Source organism: Columba livia, chromosome 9 (assembly GCF_036013475.1).
Source record: "Columba livia isolate bColLiv1 breed racing homer chromosome 9, bColLiv1.pat.W.v2, whole genome shotgun sequence".
Classification (NCBI taxonomy): Eukaryota; Metazoa; Chordata; class Aves; order Columbiformes; family Columbidae; genus Columba; species Columba livia.
In genome coordinates, this window is record NC_088610.1 from 9,520,174 (window position 1) to 9,539,223 (window position 19,050).

The window sequence follows — 19,050 nt, forward strand, 5'->3', positions numbered from 1 at the left end:
TATTAAGTTCTCAATTCCTAGTTGTTGGATCACTTCACCGGATGGAATAAACTAAGATGACACAGGGGAGACTAACATAATATCAAAAAAGTGAAAGAAATCAGTTCAGGTTTCAGATTTCCCCTCCCCCTGGTTCAGGTGAAGCACGGAATCCTGGTAACATAAAGCTCAAAACATTAAAATTTGACTGTAGGTTACTGTAAAACATCAAGGCCCATATACATGTTCTTCTCTGGGTCCAGCTCTCTGTGGGCAGAGCAGCTTTCCCTGCTCCACACAACTTGCAGTGCACCACAGCAAAATGCAACTGTCATCTTTTATCACATTATAACACCCACAGGAATGAAAATAGTTTTCCTTCAGAAAAAATGTTTCACCTGTGTTAGCTGGCCAGAGTCAAATCATCAGCCTGGATCTGACTTCACCTGAACTACAGAAATCTACACGAATCTGGGGCTACCTCATTTATGGGTTTCAAGTGTTTTGGAAAATAATGGAATGTGGTTCCCACCCTCTTTTAGCATTCACACCAACACAAAAAAAAAAGCAAGATTTGGAAGTTCATTCCCATTAAGCAATGGGAATTTAGTTCCCAGCTCCTTTGATCCTCTGCACAGTCCAACTATTATCTAGCTGAAGCAGCACTATAACACTAAGCGCATGCTTGACAATTTGCAAGATCATAGCCAAAACTTATTTATTGAAGATATTTTTCTAACAAACATGCAAGACTGCTTTCTTTAAGTGGTGGGGTTTATAATCTTATAGGTGCTACCTCAAGAGGAAGAAACAAACTTTTGACTGGGTATGTTACAAGGATCCTGGAGAATTACATATTTGGTCAATCATACCTCTGAAAAACATATTAATAAAGTCATTATAACAAATACAGTTGTTGCGATTTAAGCAATATTGGATCACAGGAAGAGAACAGGAACTGTAGAGACAAATTGTTACACCAGTGGCACCACTAACTGCACTTATTCAACACAGTTTAAATATTCTCTTAATTTGTGTGTTGAACTTCAAATATGGATGATTAAGTATATATATATTAGTAAGATGAAGAGCAAGGGACTTCCCATGACAGCTCTGCCCCAAAGTGACAAAAAAAACTGCCTTAAGGAGAAATCAGGAAAGAGGTATTAAAAGGCTCATCTTGGTGTAATAATCCATGGTCTATGAGATAATTCATAGTCTAAGTTCTCTTCAGTTTTTCTAAAACATCCTTACCTGCATTGAAATACTTATCTTCATGAGAAGGGTAACAGTAAGCTCTGTTTTCAGAATAACAATATACTTCATTTAGGCCAAAGAAGAATTTCACAGGAATATATTCAGAAAGTTCAGAATCAGACTCATTGAATGTTCATAATTGACAATGCCTTGTCTTTAATAGACTAAGGAATTAATATGTTATGCAGGTGGAAAGACTAAAATTAGCCTCCATAAACAATGAGATGAAGGAGACCAAATTTGACCTAGGAAGCAATTTTCAGAAACTTTAGTCTAGAGGAGACAACTGCAACCTGCTTTCATAAGACCTGGTAAGAATTGGGAGGGGTGGTGGCTGCTGTTTAATTCCTTACAGGTTATTTCTAAAATAGAAAAGCAAAGACCACTCAAATGGGAAGTAATTGCATATATGTGATGTACAGATTACAAATACCTATCTTAGCACTTAGAAAACATCCTGTGTGGACTCTGTATTTATTTCTCATTTTTAAAAAGCAGAGAGAACAGATACTTGCTGGCAAAATTACAGTAAAAACATTTACATCGCTGTTGTCACCATCCTGAGTATGCGACTTTTTCAGCCTTCAGGGAACTTAGTAAATGTAACAGCTGACAGCTATAAAAATCAACAGCTTAACGAGACAGCCAGGTACAGTAAGATATGTTCCTCCTCAGGGTCTAGCACCACACTCACTGAATTTCTACGTAATTCCCGTTTCAGACTCCAGGAGAGCAACGCTTTGCCATTACCATTGCAGTCAACTGACCAGTCACAAATCAGCCCAGCAAGATAGTAGAAGCAACAGTAAATTCAGGCAGAGAAAACCATAATATTCACCTTTCTTTCTACAGCAAAGTGATACAAATTTTTGACAGCCAGTAAAGCCACCAGTAGTAACATCATTTTCCTTATTCAAGGAGTGAGGCTAAGGTGGAAAATGCAGCTACAGAGAAAAAGAAAAGCTTGTGCTAATTACAGTTCTCCCTTGAGGGTGGCACTGCATGGACCTGGGCCAGAGGACCTCATGCATCACAGCTGGTTGGAGAAGGCTTCAGGAGATCAGTCTGAGGGGACCTGGCTGGAAAGTTCACACAAGCATCTCTGTGAGCAGTTCCTTTGGAAAAGTGGGGTGAGCTTTAAAAAGAGGTTATAATTCTGGTATAACAAAACAAAGGAAAAATCTGCTAATATCACCAAGAGTCTTTATTCTCTTAGCAAGTGCTCTTCTGCCAGAGCAGCATCAGTAATTATTGGTAAAGCAAGATTAGACTCATCAAGTCCCAAGCAGAAGGACTTTTCCAGGCTGCCCCTCTACCTGCTAGCAGACACAGCACAAGGTGCCATATCCCCCAATGCTTCAGCATCTCCTTCCATAAAGAGGGTGAAATATTGTCACCCCCTTTACCAGTGAATCTACTGAACACCTCAGAAATGGAAGGGGAAATGAAGTGTTAATACTCAAACTGAGCACAAGTTCAGTGAAGTTATTGCCTTTTGCAGTTCCATTTTCAAACATCTGTATCTGGTTGGTTCTGTTCATCCAGCACTTCACCAATGCAATATAACCCCTGCAAAACTTCTGTTGGAGGTTTTGGTTAAACACATGGCTTCATCGCCACGTTTTACACTCTGACATGCTGCCATCAACTTGAGAGAGCACCAGACTCCAGGGAGAGGCTGTACAGACGTGCACAGTCCCCAAACTCGTCCTTCATCTCAGCCCATCCCTCTTCCTACCGACTTGCCCAGGCCATTTTATTAAGATTGCAGCTCATCAAGCACTCAAGAGCACAGCTACTCACATGCTTCAAAATAAATCAGCACATTGCTGCTACCCTGCCTCCCTTGCCCTCAGCTTTCAATTAAATTTAGCATTTACTTTAAAAGTACAACCTGAATGTATGTGGTTCAAAATGACCTTGTTACACCTTTCCTTACCTTCCTGAGCAGGGCTCTTGTACTCTAGCTCAGGGTTTAAAACCTAGAAACATGAATTTGCTCTAAGCTCCTGTGGCAAACTACAAGTCTCAAGCTGTTTAAAGTCTTTAAAGGTACATCCAAAGTGTGCTCTGCAGAGTGAGATCTGGGAGCCCGGGTCCAGCAGCTTTCAATAAGATATTTAAAACCTTCCTGTGAGTTAAATGTTTTTTTCTAATTTCTTTCCTGAACTCTTAGCCCAGTAATAACTATGTTTTGTTGTAGCATATCATTAGTCATTACTAAAGTCATTTCAGAAATTAATAAGGAGAAGTTCCACACAGATGAAAACTCAAAAGCTATTTGTACACAGAATTTATGCTGACTCTTTTTTCTTTAGTTTCTTCTTTGTTGCTGGAAAAGAATAATAACTGCATTTCATACAGTCCCAACTAAAAAAAAAAAAAAAACAAACAAAAAAAAAAACACATGTCCTCCCTGTACCTGGCTTAAAGACAACAGGTAATGTTTAACTGTTCACTCAGATACCACCGCCTTCTACATGGGAACCCCAAGACTAAAGCTCTGGCAACTGAGCACTGCAGATCAGAGCAGCGCTGTGACCCCAGTCAGTCACCAAGAAGCATCATGTCCCCTCATCCTCCATTGGGAAGTGTTTGCAGATGTGGTGGGAGGGTGTGCAGGGGACTCACAGAGTTACAGGACTTCCTGATCTCCATCCTGTGAACGATGTAAAAAAGCACTTCTATGGGAAAACCAGAAAAAGCTGCCTTCACCCACCCAGCCCCATCAACCCCCTTTGGAAGTATCAATGGGACTGTACTCTCTGATAAGCTGTTCCCCACATTCCCAGTGTCTCTGCTGAAGCCCAGCCAGGACCTGGGCTCCAGCCCGGCTGCTGGGAAGGACACAGCTCTGGAGGAGCCCGCGCTGCGGCTCCCACTGCTGAGCCCCATTGCACGTCCCTGCTGAGCCCCACACCACAGGGGTTCCTTCTGCCACTCGGAGCAGGACCCCCAGGTGCTGCCAGGAAACTCACAGGCATTTGGGGTGGGCTTTAAAAACCCCATCCCTGCAGTTACAAATGTTTCTAAGGTACAAATAAACAAACAGCATGTTTCCAACCCCAAACAGAATGACAAAGCTGGAAAACATTCCCTAAATACGTAAACTAGTAAATAAACAAGCCAAGGCTTATTAACACATTAACATTTTCTGTGTATATCCCAGACAGCATGACCATTTCTTACCACACACCTTCCCAGTATTTAGCATTAAGGGGCTTCACCGCCTACAGAGAATCAGACCACAGCTCTCCACACTATTCCTCATTTTTACAAGATTAACTTACTCCTCCTGGTATCTTTCAGAATATCCCTGGAACTCCTAAAATCACCCACCATTTCAGTGCTAACACAGGCCACTTCTCCGTACTCAGCAAGACACTGTGTGGTGGTTGAAGATAGATTTATTATGAAAGCAGCAAGATTTGGTTTAGTCCACTTAGAGTTATAACACAGCACTCCTATCCCAGATGAAGAATACATGTTTTCTGAGCACAGAATTAACTTTGTAGCCATTTAAAAACTAAATGCATTAACTATTTTCAGCTTCAGCATAAACTTATGTATCAAACTCATTTTTTTCAAGAAAAACACTGCCAGATTTAAGTACACTTGCAGGTTATGCACACAGTATGCTTACAACAATCTTAAACAAACAAACCACCTCTCACACAACAGAACTTGGTATACACCCATCATTCTGCTAGAGAAGAGATTGTTTTTTCCTGTCCTCCAGAAAAACAACAACATACCTTATAAATTATAAGAAAAAAAAACCATACAAATAGCAATAAAAGTAAAACCCTTACCTGGAGAGGAAGCAACAACTGTTGGGCACCAACTAGACCCACACTGAAAGACTGCAAGCAGGCAGGTGGCCTGAATTTTCTACTAATAAAAAACCACAGCTGGGACCTATTGAGTTAGGTTAAGTAGGGTCTTCACTGCAGCAAAATGTTTGCTATTTGCAGCCTTGGCTGATGCACCAAACAGTGAGACCCCAACATTTAACACTGTAAGAACAAAATCCTACCACTTGCACCCGAGATGTTACTACCCATAATTAGAGGTTGTAACAGGACCGTGCCCAGCGTTGGCCAGTGAATTGCAGTAATCCTAAATTCATTTTGTATATGCGCAATCTCAGTGCTATGACAGACACGGCTTGAGAGGCTCCAGCTGTGATAACATCAGACGTTGTGTCCCCAGCCAGCTGATGTTGCACCTTTGTTGGGAGCTGCCACCACCTGAGACAAAGGGCAGATGCTGCAGTTCAAACACCCCACATCTATGAAAAGCAGATTTGGATGAAATATGGCCAAGAATGGTCAGAGCATGTGCACACATTTCAGCACCCACCCCATATCAGAGTCACCCCCTTAAATGCAGCAGGCTAAACAAAGTGCTCAAGACTGCAGATGTTGGTCCACGTAGACAATGGGATTATATAGATACTCAGAAGCTGAGACCACCCATCAAATCTGCTGCTACAGGGCAGTTCTGCCTTGTATAATGTCAAAAAATAAAGGCTAGCAGACAAAGCTTGATAAAAATGGGGGTGTGAGGCACAAACACCCTTCTGTGCAGCGAATGTCTCTGCCTGGCACCCTCTGCCCTTGTGCTTCCACTTAAGTTGAATTGTTCAAACTTCAGGGTAGCTGCATGGAGTTTACAGAGTTTAAGAAAACACTGAGGATACAGCAAAGATTCGTATTAGTAGCACCATGGCAAATTTCCTCAGCTGGTAGACAATAACACAGGGTTTGTTGGGTTCCCTCACCTGCAGAGGAGGATGTGCAGGCCAAGGCCAAAACAGATCTCTTGGCAGCCAGAGATACGCTGTGCATTTCTGAGACGTTGCTCAGAGGAAAGAGGGAAAAGAAGATGTGTTGGTGTTTTGTTTTTTTTCAACAACATCAAGTGCTTTTATAAACTCCTGATAAAAGAAAACGATATTCATTTGGGCCACATCAAATGCACATTGCCCATTCTGTGAGGATTTCGGGCTATATTTGTATTACTGCCATACCACCAGTCTAAAACATTAAAACTAGTAGAGCGCAGCATAATAAAGCAGCTCAGACCTGAGAGCTCTGCCAAGTGTGATCTCAAGTCTTCCAAAGAGTGGGGTTAGATAAAGCATCAGATACGCGGCAAATTTTTGATTGAAATAAAACACCAAACATTTCTCCTTGGCTGGCAGCAGGTGAATTCACAGAACGGGTTTCCTTAGTCACAGAAGTTTCTTTTATAGCAAATTCACAGGCTTCCCTGCCTCCTAAGAAAACTCCATCTTGCAACATGTTTAAAATGTTATCAGCTTGGAAAAAATAACACTGTTTTAAACTGATGGGAAAGGGGCCCATTGCCTCTAAAGTTACCATCCCTAAGTCGGGCGCTCAGTGCTGTTTGGGGCCTTTGTTTGGGGTAAATCAGCCGTCGAAAATCAGCCCTCCAGCTCACTGCCGGTGCTGGGATGACCAGAAGAGTTTCCTGCAGCCTGGTTTGGGGGCTAATTACCTGTTCAAACACCTTGTAATACCTGTCAGAGGAGGGAGAGCTCACCTCCCAGCTGCAGGGGGCTGGCTGGGGCTGGGGCAGCCAGACCTCACCGGGGTTCCCCCCACACTGCACCCTCCTGTGCTCCCCATGGCCAGGCCACCACTGTGAAAAAAATGTTTACAGCAAGTGCAAGAGTCTTTTCTTCTCCACAGAAACACAGCTTCTGTCTTTTCTCCTTCTTTCCTTCCTTCCCACGCTGCTGATGGTTTCATGCGCGTGGTGGGTAATGTCCAAAAGGCGTTTTACAGGCACAAAGGCTGAAGGTGGGGGAACTGCCAGCAAATCCCAGTCCATATCAGCACCTCGTTCAAACTGCAGAAGTCTACGGGTTGCTTTTACAGAGTACTCGTGTTCAACATGATGGTTAAAATCTAGCAGTGCTAAACTTCCCCTGCCTGAATAGGATAGGGAAGATGCACGTGACTCCACGGCACTGCAGAGACACCGAAAGGGAAATTTATTTCCCAAACAAACATCCAATGAATGAATGTGATGCCCCAGAAGCCTTTGTCCTTCTCTCTTACACCATAGAAAAATAATGTAGAGATCCTTTGAAAAAGATTTTTTCATTAAAAAAGCTTTAATGATAATCACTGGAAACTTTTACTGGCGGAGCAGGGAAGGTCAGGGGGGTTGTGTGAGTGCCTGTGCACCAGCAGACACCCAGGGTGGCTCGGCTGAGCTGCGCTGCTCACCCAGACATCGAAATAACCTGCCCATGGGCTGTTTCCTTGGATAAAAAAGGTTTATCTTTTTAATCAAAACAGCATGCCGGGCAGTGGCTGTGGATGCTGGGGAGGCCTCCGCCAGCAGCATCCCCTCCCTGCCCGAGAGCAGAGGTGAGTTCAGTCTGTATGTGGCACTGTGGTATAAGTGACCACTGTTGTGCAGCAAGGAGGAGAGAGAGGAAAAAAAAAAAAAAGCTTAAAATTTTGCAAGAGAAAACAATCCTCCTGCGGACAGCGGTAAATAAAATAACAGCAGTGGGGTGATTTGCAACCATGTAACGGGCTTTTGTCTAGGCCTATTTCCCTCTGCCTTGAGGGTTTCTGTGTTCCCTCTCTGCAGGATCCCAGTGTTTCGCCCTCCAGCTACAAAGGCTGAGGGCTGCAGCCCCTCCCCCGGCTGCTCACCCCCAATCTGCCCATGCTGCGCCTCCCCTCCAGCAGCCTGAAGGGCTCCGGGGGGGTGCAGGGCACTGCAATTTAGGATTTCTGTACTACTGGTTGAATTTTCAAGAGCGCTGGTGTAGGACTTGCCAGGTTTAAAAATAGCTCTTACCCATCTTTTTAACTCTTTTTTTCCCCTGAGTTTACATTAGGCCTTCTGGGCATTTTGTTCCCTGTAGGAAAGTCAGAGATATTTATAAGTCTAATTAGAGTCATTTATAAGAGTGATTAGTGTGAAGCATCAGCTGCTGACGGCTTTGTGTGTGCGTGTGTGTGTGTGTGTGTGTGTGTGTGTGTGTTCACACATGGATGCAACACTACAGTTTACAATTTGTTCCTGTGCCTGAAAGCTGTGAAATGCCCTTAATTCCGCCGGCGCTGCTGGCGGCAGCGGGCGCTGCTGGCTCGGTGCGGGGGCTCAGCACCACACAGGATGGCAGCCCTGGGCAGCCGCCTCAGTTCTGCACTGGTTGTGCCTCTCTGTAGCTTCGTGCAATGGTGTAGGAGCAACTGGCAAAACAAAACAAAACTGGGGAAGAAAAAGGATGTACATGCTGAAAGCTGGTGTTTGACTCCTAGGGACAGAGACTAACAAACCTCGTTTCTGCCTATCCATGGGCTGCCTTGTGATCCCTTGTCTCACAGGTGCAATGTTTTATTTCCACTCTCTTCTTTTGTTGCTGTGCATTAATTCTGCATCTTCACCCACCCTCACACCCCTTATGCATGTAGTTTTGCAACACAGCTGTCTCTTGCAAGGAGATGCTCCCACAGAATCTGTGTTGGGGAGCAAAACCAGCTGAAAGTGAACTCAAAACACAATGTGAGTTGTGGGGCTGCGTGAGCAGTCATCCCAGAGAGAGGGAAGCTTGGGACAAGATGTGCTGCAGACACACCATTGGACATCCCCCCCATTGCCTTTGCAGGGCTGTGCTCAGCTCCGGGTCACTGAGCGCGTCCCTGCCGGTGGTGGAACACTCACCCTGCATGCATGGCTTCTTCTCTGGGTCCCGTTCACTGCGCAGTGTGGCAGGGAGTTGGCTGGCAGCAGGGAGGGCAGCTGGTGTGATGGATGATGCTTCTGAAACAGACAGCCTGCAAACCTCCATGCTGCCAGCCTTGAGTCACACTGTGGGGCAGGACCTGCTGTAGGCGTGGAGCAGCCCCACAGGTTGCTCTGGACCCGGGGAGCACCCACCAAGCACCTGAGCTTACTGCAAAGAGCAACCCAGAGCCACAGCTCAACCACCAGCCTTAGCACTGGACTCTGGCCACCACAAGCAAAACTGCACCTGGGAATATATTGAGCTATGTAAGTGCTCCCAGGTGTGGGACCTCAGCAGTGTCCACCTCTTAGGCTTATGGGACAAGTGTTTGTGCCCTTGTGTCTCCCTCAAACCAGAGACACCCCTGCAGGCACCTGCTGCCATCCCGCAGTGCAGGAGCAGGGCTGCCTGCCTGCAGAAACACCCCAAGCTGTAGTTGCTTAAAATGCCTGGGGCAACTCCTACAAGTCCAGGTCCTCCTCGACCAGGGATGTATTTTTTCTACTCATCATATAAACAGAATTAAAAGGTCAGTGCTGCCCCCACATGCTTACAAAAGCTTTTGGTTGGAGTGGCTTGAGAAAGACAGGGAGATATGGTAGGAATATTTTAATAACATCTTTGTTCTGCATTACTGTGGTCTGTTCCCCTGTCATAAAAGAAGAAAAAAACCCACACACGCACAAAAAGACACTTCCTTGATTTCTACTTTAAAAAAACTTAAGAGAAAAATATTCACAGATTTGTCCACATTTATTTCACAGCTATGATTAAAGCAGTTTCTGCAAAATCGGTTTGTAGTACAGTTACACTGCTGTGTAGGGATGGTTTAGCTTGATCATATTTTTTTCCAGGGAGGCATCGATAACCTTATGATCACCAGAATCATCTACAAAACCATCTTCTTTTCACATTGCCCATCTGCCTCTTGCCCATGTAGCCCATATAAATACCATGGTGATTTTTCTGGGAGCAGGCTTTTGCTTGCTTTCTCATTTTTTCCTCCGTCCGTCTCTGTACAGCCACTGAAAGTCCCACCCGAACTGAAAGGTGAAACACAAAGCAGAGGAGTTACAATGAACTCACTTTACTCCAAGTAGTACGAAGCGACCATGTGAAGCGATGTAAAAAAACAAGCTATTTTTCTCTCTAGTCTTTTCAGCAACAGTGAGGTTAAGGTATCCTTCCTGGTAGGGGGTGAGACTCAGATGTCATGCTGAAGAATGATGTTATGTATGTCTCTTTAAAAACTTTGAATAGAAACTAGTTGAAATTTGAATCTAAAAAGAAAAAGTGAGCTGGTTTCAATCTGGAATTGGCTAAAATGTTTCTTGCAACAGGTCTGTCAGGAAAAAAGAAAAACGTTTCTTTCAAATCTAAATGTTACTTTTGCTCGTTTTCAGAAGCAAAAGGTTAAAACGCTATTTTATTTTCTTACCACAATCTGTTCATTTCTCTCCAGAATTACTGCAGTGAAAGCCAGACCCTGCAATGGGGTGGAGACATGGCTTGGAAATCCCCTGTACTCCTCACTTGGTTTGGCCGTGAGCACAAAACCCAGGCACCACAGCCCATACACATGTTCCAAGAAAGCGGTTTGCCCAAGACCGCCCCACACGTGCAGGCAGGATGGTTCAGATGGGACATGGGCTGGTGTGATCCACCACCATCTGCCCAATCTCAGTGACAGTGAGGGACTTCACCAGCCCCAGGATGCCCAAACGGGGTGCCCTGGGGTCCCCATGGGGCTTCGGCAGGTGTCAGCCCAGCCAGGTCCCCACCGCTCCAGCCCCGCACTGAGCCAGGTGTGCAGGCTGAACCAGCAGAAGGTTGTTCCCTTGTTCTGTTGGATGGACGGAGGGACGGGAAGGTGCGAGGAGGGGTGAGGGGCAGGGAGGTGCAGGCAGGAGATCGGGACCGCGGAAACCCCCGTCACATCACGTTGGGCTCCCGTGAAAGCTCAGCCCAGGCAGGAAGAGAAGAAACAAAGCCTCACTTGGCCCCCAACACTGACCACTCCTGATCGTTTGCTGCGCCCAGTTTTTGTCTATGTACAAAACCCCCTTACAGGATCACAATAGAGCAGTGGATGAAGTACAGGCCAGGTATCCTCTTTGCACAGACAAAACTAAGTCATCTTTCAGGGCTATTTTTCTTTTTTTCCATGCAACACGGTTCAGCTTTGAAATGAAGCTTGCAAAACTTTCTTTGTCCAAATTCTCTGTACATTGTTCTTGCAGGTCATGAAGAGAATTTTGCCACAATAAATTTAATTCCATCTTCATTTTGGTCTTTGCTGGAGGCTCATTTGAATGAATCCCGTAAACAACCTACTTCTCTTGCCCAGGCTTCTTTCAGCTTTAGCTATCCTGAACATCCAGCCTGCTGACTGGAATACAGGTAACTCAGGGCTTTAGCAGAAAAAAAGTTGAAAGGCAAATCATTGAGTTCAGAGAGTGCGGAGAGCAGCAGTGAGGCCATAGAACAGATTGACACGTAAGAACAAAGACAATTTTGATCCCAATTTCCTTCATTAGCCTTAAAATACAAGACGAGGTACCAATTCGTAACTAGAAATAAATAAATGTCATGAAAACACACAAAAAATAATATAATTATTTTTAATGTTATCTGATCAGAAATTCCAGTTTTAGAAATACAACAAATACAAATGGCATCATTATTCTGTAAATATCTTCTCTCAAAACCTCTGAAATGTCAGAACAGATTTTAAATACAGTTTCACAAACAAAACAATGTAGAGAAAGAACAAATAGTTACAATGTATTGGAGAAAAGTCCTGAATTAAATTTTAAAAGGACATGACTTTACGAAAAAAAAATACCTCTGTAAGAATGGCATTTTTGGTTCATTAAATAATTCTCAAATTTTCCTAGCAGGGAAGTTGGATGGGCACTCTATATACCATTCCTCATTCTTTTCAATTATTAGTTTGTTTGCCATTAAGTAGCAGATGTGAAGTTACTTCAACTTTGTTATAACAAGCCAGTGGGAGTTCTGGAAAAGGTGTATTAAAATTCAGAAGGAAAATGAGCAAGACGGTATAAAATGGAGGCTGATCTTGCTAACCCCTGCTTCTCCGAGCAATCCTCTTTCTTTTCTACTTACTGAACAGTGTAAGAGCTTCAGGATTAAGTCAGATCTTGGAACCATAATTCCATTTATTTGGAGAGGCAAACGTGCCTTTTGCTCAACATAGACGTTTTCATTTAAAATTAGGTTGTCAAGTCAGAAAGCCTATTAAATTCATGTTCGGCAGAAACTTTGTGCACAGTTTCACACAGGCCAGGGGACTGTGCAGAGCCGTGGGGATGGGGTCGGTCTCGGCAGCTCCGGCACCCAGAGCAACGCCAGCCCAGTCACCAGGTGTCCGGCAGCTGGGTGAGCAAACACCCCCTGTGCTCACGCACCCAGATGTTCACGACACACGTGGCTGCAGCTCTGCCAGAGCCCCCGCGGATGTTCAACACCTGCAGCAGCTCCAGGGCCACCGTTGCCTCGGGAGAGCCCGCCAGCCCCAGCGCAGCCCCTTCGCCACCAAAGTCGCTTCTGCTCCAAGTCAACAGTGGGAAAAGAGCTCCTGGAATTTCAATATCACATCCCCGTCACGAGGCTGCTGGGGTGCTGACAGTGCTGCAACACGTTAAGCTTGCTTGGGGTGGGAAAGAGCAGCTCGTGAAATAAGCAGCAGGCAGCACGCAAGAACAGCGTGTTGTGCACTGGAAGTTTGTGTTAAGTCATCCATCACCAAAACCTCCCCTTGAAAACGAGCACACCAGCCACAGGACATGCAGGCACGCAGGCATGTGCATACGGGTACGCACAGTGTGCTGTTTAATTTTATACAGTCTTTTCCTCTTGAATTATCTCCTGTAGATAAACAGAACAGAATGTAATTTACTGTTCACAATATTTTTCATACAGTATTATACAAGTTACCAGAAAAAATAAATATATAGCAACCTCTAATCTCTTTTTCACATGTATTAGTAAAGAGCTAATTCTGAACACGGTTTTTTTCCTGCAAGCCTCAGGTCTGAGGTTTTTTACATTTAAAAAATTGCATCAGAAACTTAATCAGAAACAGTCAAATCATCCTTTAAGTGTCATTCTTAATTAAATAGCATCATATATAGTTCCCTGCGAAGCACTAAAAATATTCTGCTCTGATTAGCTTTTTCCTTCTTACATTTCATCCATCTCAGGAGTGCTGCAAAATAAGTCAGCAGTTGTCATCCTTTCACAAATAATATACTTTCTAAAATGAGAGATTTTATAATGGTTTGGATTCAGCTAATAGATGAATATCATTGATTCATACTATTTTTTTAAAGAAAGCTGGGTTGAGTCACTAAATAACCCACAATAAGTCATTTTTACCCCCAAATTATTAGACTGCTTTTCTTAAAAGAGTACTAAGGCATATTCTGCCTCAATTCAGTACGAACTACTTAATTTCTCCCAGTTTTAGTTGGTTAGATACAAAAATCTCAGGACTTACTCAGCTTTTTTCAATGTCTGAAGTGTAAAAAGAGAGTCTGGTGACTCCTGTTTACCTCTGTCAAACAAGAGTTAGAATATAGCCCCTCTGGCAGAAAACTATGAACATATAAAAGCAGTAACTGATTCCCAGGAAATTCATAAAATGCCCTTTTCTAATGATTTAAGGTATTTTTGTGGAGGCAGATTATTTACTATTTTTAGCTTTTCCCACTGTCTAGCTTGTCTAATCTGGCCCGGGGGTTATTTTGCAGCTCTAATTGCAAAGGCAAGGATTACACGGCTTTGCTTCTGCTGGAGATGGGGCTCCAACCCTCAGAAAAAATCCCTCCCCCAATTTCATACCTACCCAGCACATTCACTCAGTTTGCTGGTCTCATCTAGAACTTCAAACCTTCTGCTGACAATGTGATCATGGTTCGGGAACTGTCGTGCGCTGCCTTCTGTCAGGGGAGCAGGTCGATCTGACCAGCATTGGAGTTTTCCAGTTGATTGTTCTCTGCCATGGACACATCTGCTTACACAGTGAAGAAAAGCAGCAATTACCAGAAGTGTTACCTGTGCAGTTTTCTTTGAAAAATCATGGAAAGACTCCCATAAAATCCTCCTCGTTGCAATTCTAGCTGGAAATCCTGGAAACAGCATAGTGAAATCAGGCTCCGTGCTGGAAATGGGCACTGACCAGAGAATTTTGATTATAAAGGTATTTACCTAGCTACCTAAGTTTGAGGAAAGAAAATCAAAATGCCTAATTATGTTGACTTTGTCAAAAATGCCAAAATACCACAATTGGAACTCAAAGCAGCAGGCTACCTAAGCTGTACTACCTAAGCTTTCAGAAGATGAGGAAATAATTTTGTGCCCAGGTTTAGTTAACACCATTTTGTGGGTGCACACAAGGACTCTTTGGGACATTTTTACACCAGCCCACTGGGTGACTGTACCAAGGAGCAATCTGGCAGAAGCACCTCTCATTTCAGAGCTTGAGACTCTGGCAACTCACAGCACAGCTCCTCCCAGAGAGGAGAAAGAAAGGTGGATCTCCTGCAGGGAAGTGAAAAACCTCAAATCTGCAATTTTGCCTTGTCTACATACAAAGTACTTGCAGTTTGGTTCAAGCCTGAATTTGCCCTTGTCTATACAAATGTTAGGAAACAGTCCAAACACCATCACAGCCTGGCACATCACTGTGAAAAAGCAGCCACTGTCATCTCCTGCAAGGGTCCAGCGGTCCTCCAGAGCAGCAGCTATCTGAAAATAATTCAATTTTCCTGTGACGAAACAAAAGTTAGTGAAAAGGTCTGCTCTACGAGACCAGTTGTGCAACACACAATAATTTCAGTTCCTGGTCTAAAATGTTCTACAGGCAGTTAGAGGGTCCAAGGCTGAGATCCTAAAGCACCAATGCATTCACAGCTATGCTAGTATTAGGAACTACAGACATCTCGACACGTGGAGCATCTTACATTATACCTAGCAGATTCCATTTAAATTCACGTGTCTATAAGCAGTTTCAATGTGGAAATGTTATACTCATATAAATATTTACAGGAGCTTATGAGAAAAAACAGTAGAATTAAGCCAAATTATTTTTCAGCTACTAATGATTTGAGCTTTGCTTGGAGCTTTTTGCCTCTTGGGAGATACAAGTGTCTAAATATCCCACTAGGCTCTAAATCAGTAACAACATTAGAGATAGTCGGTTCCTCCCGCGTTCCTCAGATACGCACGGGTTTGCTGCGCTCTCGTGCTTGCTCTGCAGCCCATGTGATGCTGTGTTTACTCACTGCACAAGCAGATACGTGCAACAGCCATTCCCAGGCAGAACGACTTGTCTCCGAGCCCACCGTTTTCTTATGCTGGAGTCTGCAAACACTGCTCAGCCAATGTGTTCCCCTCCTCCCCATTCAACTACACTCTGTGTTTTGGGTTCAAAGTGAAACTATCCCACACTCAGGGACCTCAAGAGAGCAGGACTCGGCGAAACACAGGGAGAGACACTGAGGGCACGAGCACATTATCAGAAAGAATTTGAGTGCTCCCAGCAGCCCAGCAGCAAATTAGAAAGTTTTGGCTCCCAAGAATGAGTTGTGTTGTTTGTCCCTGCATACTGCAGCTGCTCGTCCCTCTCCCTCCCCCCGGCTCCTTTGGGTGGTTTATTACACACAAGCTACTAATGAATGGGAGCTGCTGTTTTACAGTACACCACACTTACAGGACTTATCTCTAGGCCTACCACAGATTTGACTGATCAACAGCAGGGCACCACCATCATAATTCTTCCTAGAAACAGGAGGATAAAAAGGGGTTTGTTGGAGGTTGGCTGTGTCTGCAGAGAATCCTGCCTGCAGGGCCTGCTGATGCCATCGCTAGCTGCTATGGTCTTTGGCCTAATAAGGTACAGAAACAAAGATTGTTCATTTGTTCAAGAATACTAAAGTACCCAAGTGACGGAAAGTGGAGGCAGCAGGGCACACATCCAAGTGGGATTAAGGCCACAAGTGCAACATTACAGGGCTGACTGGGTGGCAGGGGGAATATCTGCCTCTGAAAAAAACATCCAGTTCAAACATAATTTATAACATGTCACTCACAGTCAGAGGTGGCTGTCATTAAGAGTTAAATGTTGCATTGTGTTCAACTTATTCTGATAAGAATTCTCTAAGCTGCTTACATATTATCATAACTCACGAGTAACCAGAGCATGGGCATGGGGAGCGGGGAGAGGCTCTAGAGCAGGACCCAGGCTGGGCAGCAGAAACACTGGAGCAAAGCCAGACTGCTGGTACCTGGTGTTGTGTGCCCACAGACTGCACTATCCAAGGGCCCCCAAGGGAGTCTTCCAGTGTATCAAGCCCATCACACTTACCAAGGTCCAGACTCTGTTCCTACAGATGCACTTTTTTTACTATTATGCCGTTCTCCCACCTGAGGAGCTGGGCAGTAACACCGAAATCATGTAAAATGGTGTTGCCAACCTCTGTTCAGCCGGACAAAAGGGTACAGGTGGTCTAGGGGAAAAGTGACCAATGTTGTAGCCAAGTAAGAAGCCCTTGAGTTAACATTGCTCACTGGAGATGTGACTGGGAACTCAATGGAAGAACAGGGAAGCAACTTGCTTGGGCACAATATGAAATGCCACTGACTGGCTTGGCAGTTTTGAAGCAGTAGGATTGTTTTCTCTGGCTTAGGGAAACCCAGCAACAGGCTCCGCTGAAGTTCAAGGAGAGAAATCAGGCCAAATCCCACTAAACTTTAGAGTCTTATTAGGGAAATTTTCCCCTACAATTTTCCCCTACCTTGTTTTGGGTGTAGAGAGAAAAACCTGTGTGGAATAAGGAGAATTAACAGTCACAGGAGCCTGTCCCTTTCCATACATCTTTCAATAACAGCACGGCTCACTTGGTACAAATATCCACTGTAATTCCCAGTTAGAAGAGTTTATCTGGTGCAACTCCTTCAGAAAGAAGCAGTTTATTTACTTGCTGGCTTGGGCTGCCCAGATCACATTACACCTGCTGGGGCTGCTGGTGATGTGGGAGGTGGATTTTAAACTGGCACTGTTGCTTTTATAAAGCCTTTAATGTCCCAGGCTCTGGCTATGTTCAGGATCTCACCCCTCAAGCCAAGGCTTAAAGGAGTTTGGGCTCAGACATCCCAGTCTTCCATTCCCCTGTCACTCAAGCCAACAACCACAACTTTGCTGCCGTAGGTGTGGGAGGAATGTTTTGATACAATCTTTTACTGACATTTCCAACTGCATTTCTCAGTTACATTCTTACACCAGGGTCTTGTACCTGGCCCTGAGTGCTCTGCCAGGTGCCAGTGGATGAGCTACCAATGTGAGGGTAAGGAAGGAAATACCATTTACTACCAGTCCTGGGGGGCAGTGAGCAGCGTCTGCACAGCTTTGCCCTGGGTGGGAACAAAATAGAGGGCACTGGAGCATCAGTGATGGAAGATCTTCTACAGTTTGCACACCTTCAAAGCCTGGTTCCCCAGCCCATTTTTGGTGCCTCTCCATAGATTTCAAGTTTACTTGAGTCAAGGGAGAAAGAACTCCAGAACATCTTCCCTGCTTCGCTGAAGCATCATTTTAGTGTCTTATCTGTGTCTGGCCTGACAAAGGACCAAGGGTCTTCAGTTTGTGCACACTGCTTCAGAAACACTCTACAGAATTCCCAGCTTTCCGGGACCGAGCTGAACACAAACATCTTACCAGCTACAGCAGCGTTGTCTTCAGACAGGTTTGAATCCTGAAGGGTTAATCCCAGTGAGCTCTTGGTATCCAGAGGCCATGTCGCACGGGATGCTGCAGGACACTGTGGGCAGGGGTATGGGGGCTGGAGGGGCTGCACATTGTGTGAGGTCTGGGGTGGTACCGGTAACCACAGACTTCTGTCCTGATCTCTGAAGACATGTTTTACCTGGCCTTGACTTCTGTGGGATACCTGAGTAGAGGTGGGTAGTAGATTCACTACACAGCTACAGAGATTGCAAAGGCTTTCAGAGGAACAACAAGCCCAGAATTTGCCTCTTATAAAATTGAACCTTTTATAAAAATTACAATACAGCTAATGACAAAGATTTCTTCAAATAAGTATTTCTCTCTGATCTTTGTTATGTGGGGGCTGTAGCATCATGCCAGTATGTGAGAACCTGGAAACATAAAAAACGATTGATCAGCAAAACTTAATTTCATTGGTTTATCTTCACCATCTGTATGGAGTGTAAACAGAGAGAATAAATAAATAAATACTGGGAAATGCATTTGGTTTATATATGTGTATGTTAACAAGAGCTTTGAGATATTTGCTGTATGTAATAACATTTTTAAAACATCATTTTAAACACCTGACACATTCAATTAAATACAGACAACTCTCCAGGTTGTATTTGCATTCTGGAAGAACAGTTACAAGAGAAAGCATAAGTGCAGCAAAATATTCTGAAGACAAACTGGTTTAAACAGAGAACGAGTCCTCCCTGAAAGGCTGCAACACGACTGACTTTGTAGTATTATTTGAAAAATCCACAAGTATCTTAATTTTCTCTACCAAACAGACCCACTTTGGGAAGGACAGACTGACAGCGGTCTACGCTCCGAGAAACCACGAGAGAAAAAATCACTTATAAGAGCACAACATTTTCAGTTAGGCTTCTTTTTTCTCCAATATTCAGTGAAATTCATATTCATGGCCTTCAATTTTTAACAACAACAACAACAAAAGTAGAAATAAGTGATGGGAGAAAACCGAATCCCTTTTCCAGGCAGTGATGCTGCCACTTTAACAGTTTCCCACTGTACTTGGGGTTAGCTGCCAGAGAAGCCTTGTTCAGCCTATTTGGGGGCCCCGTGAAATGCTGCAAGCGTTACTGAAATGAGCACTTGTCTTTTGTTGTGCTGCGTGCTAGCACCATACAGTGCTGAGCTGATAAATCCACTTTTTCTAACACAAGCATTTTTCAAACAAAACTGCCATGAGACTGATGAGTAATGCCAGCCTGCCAAA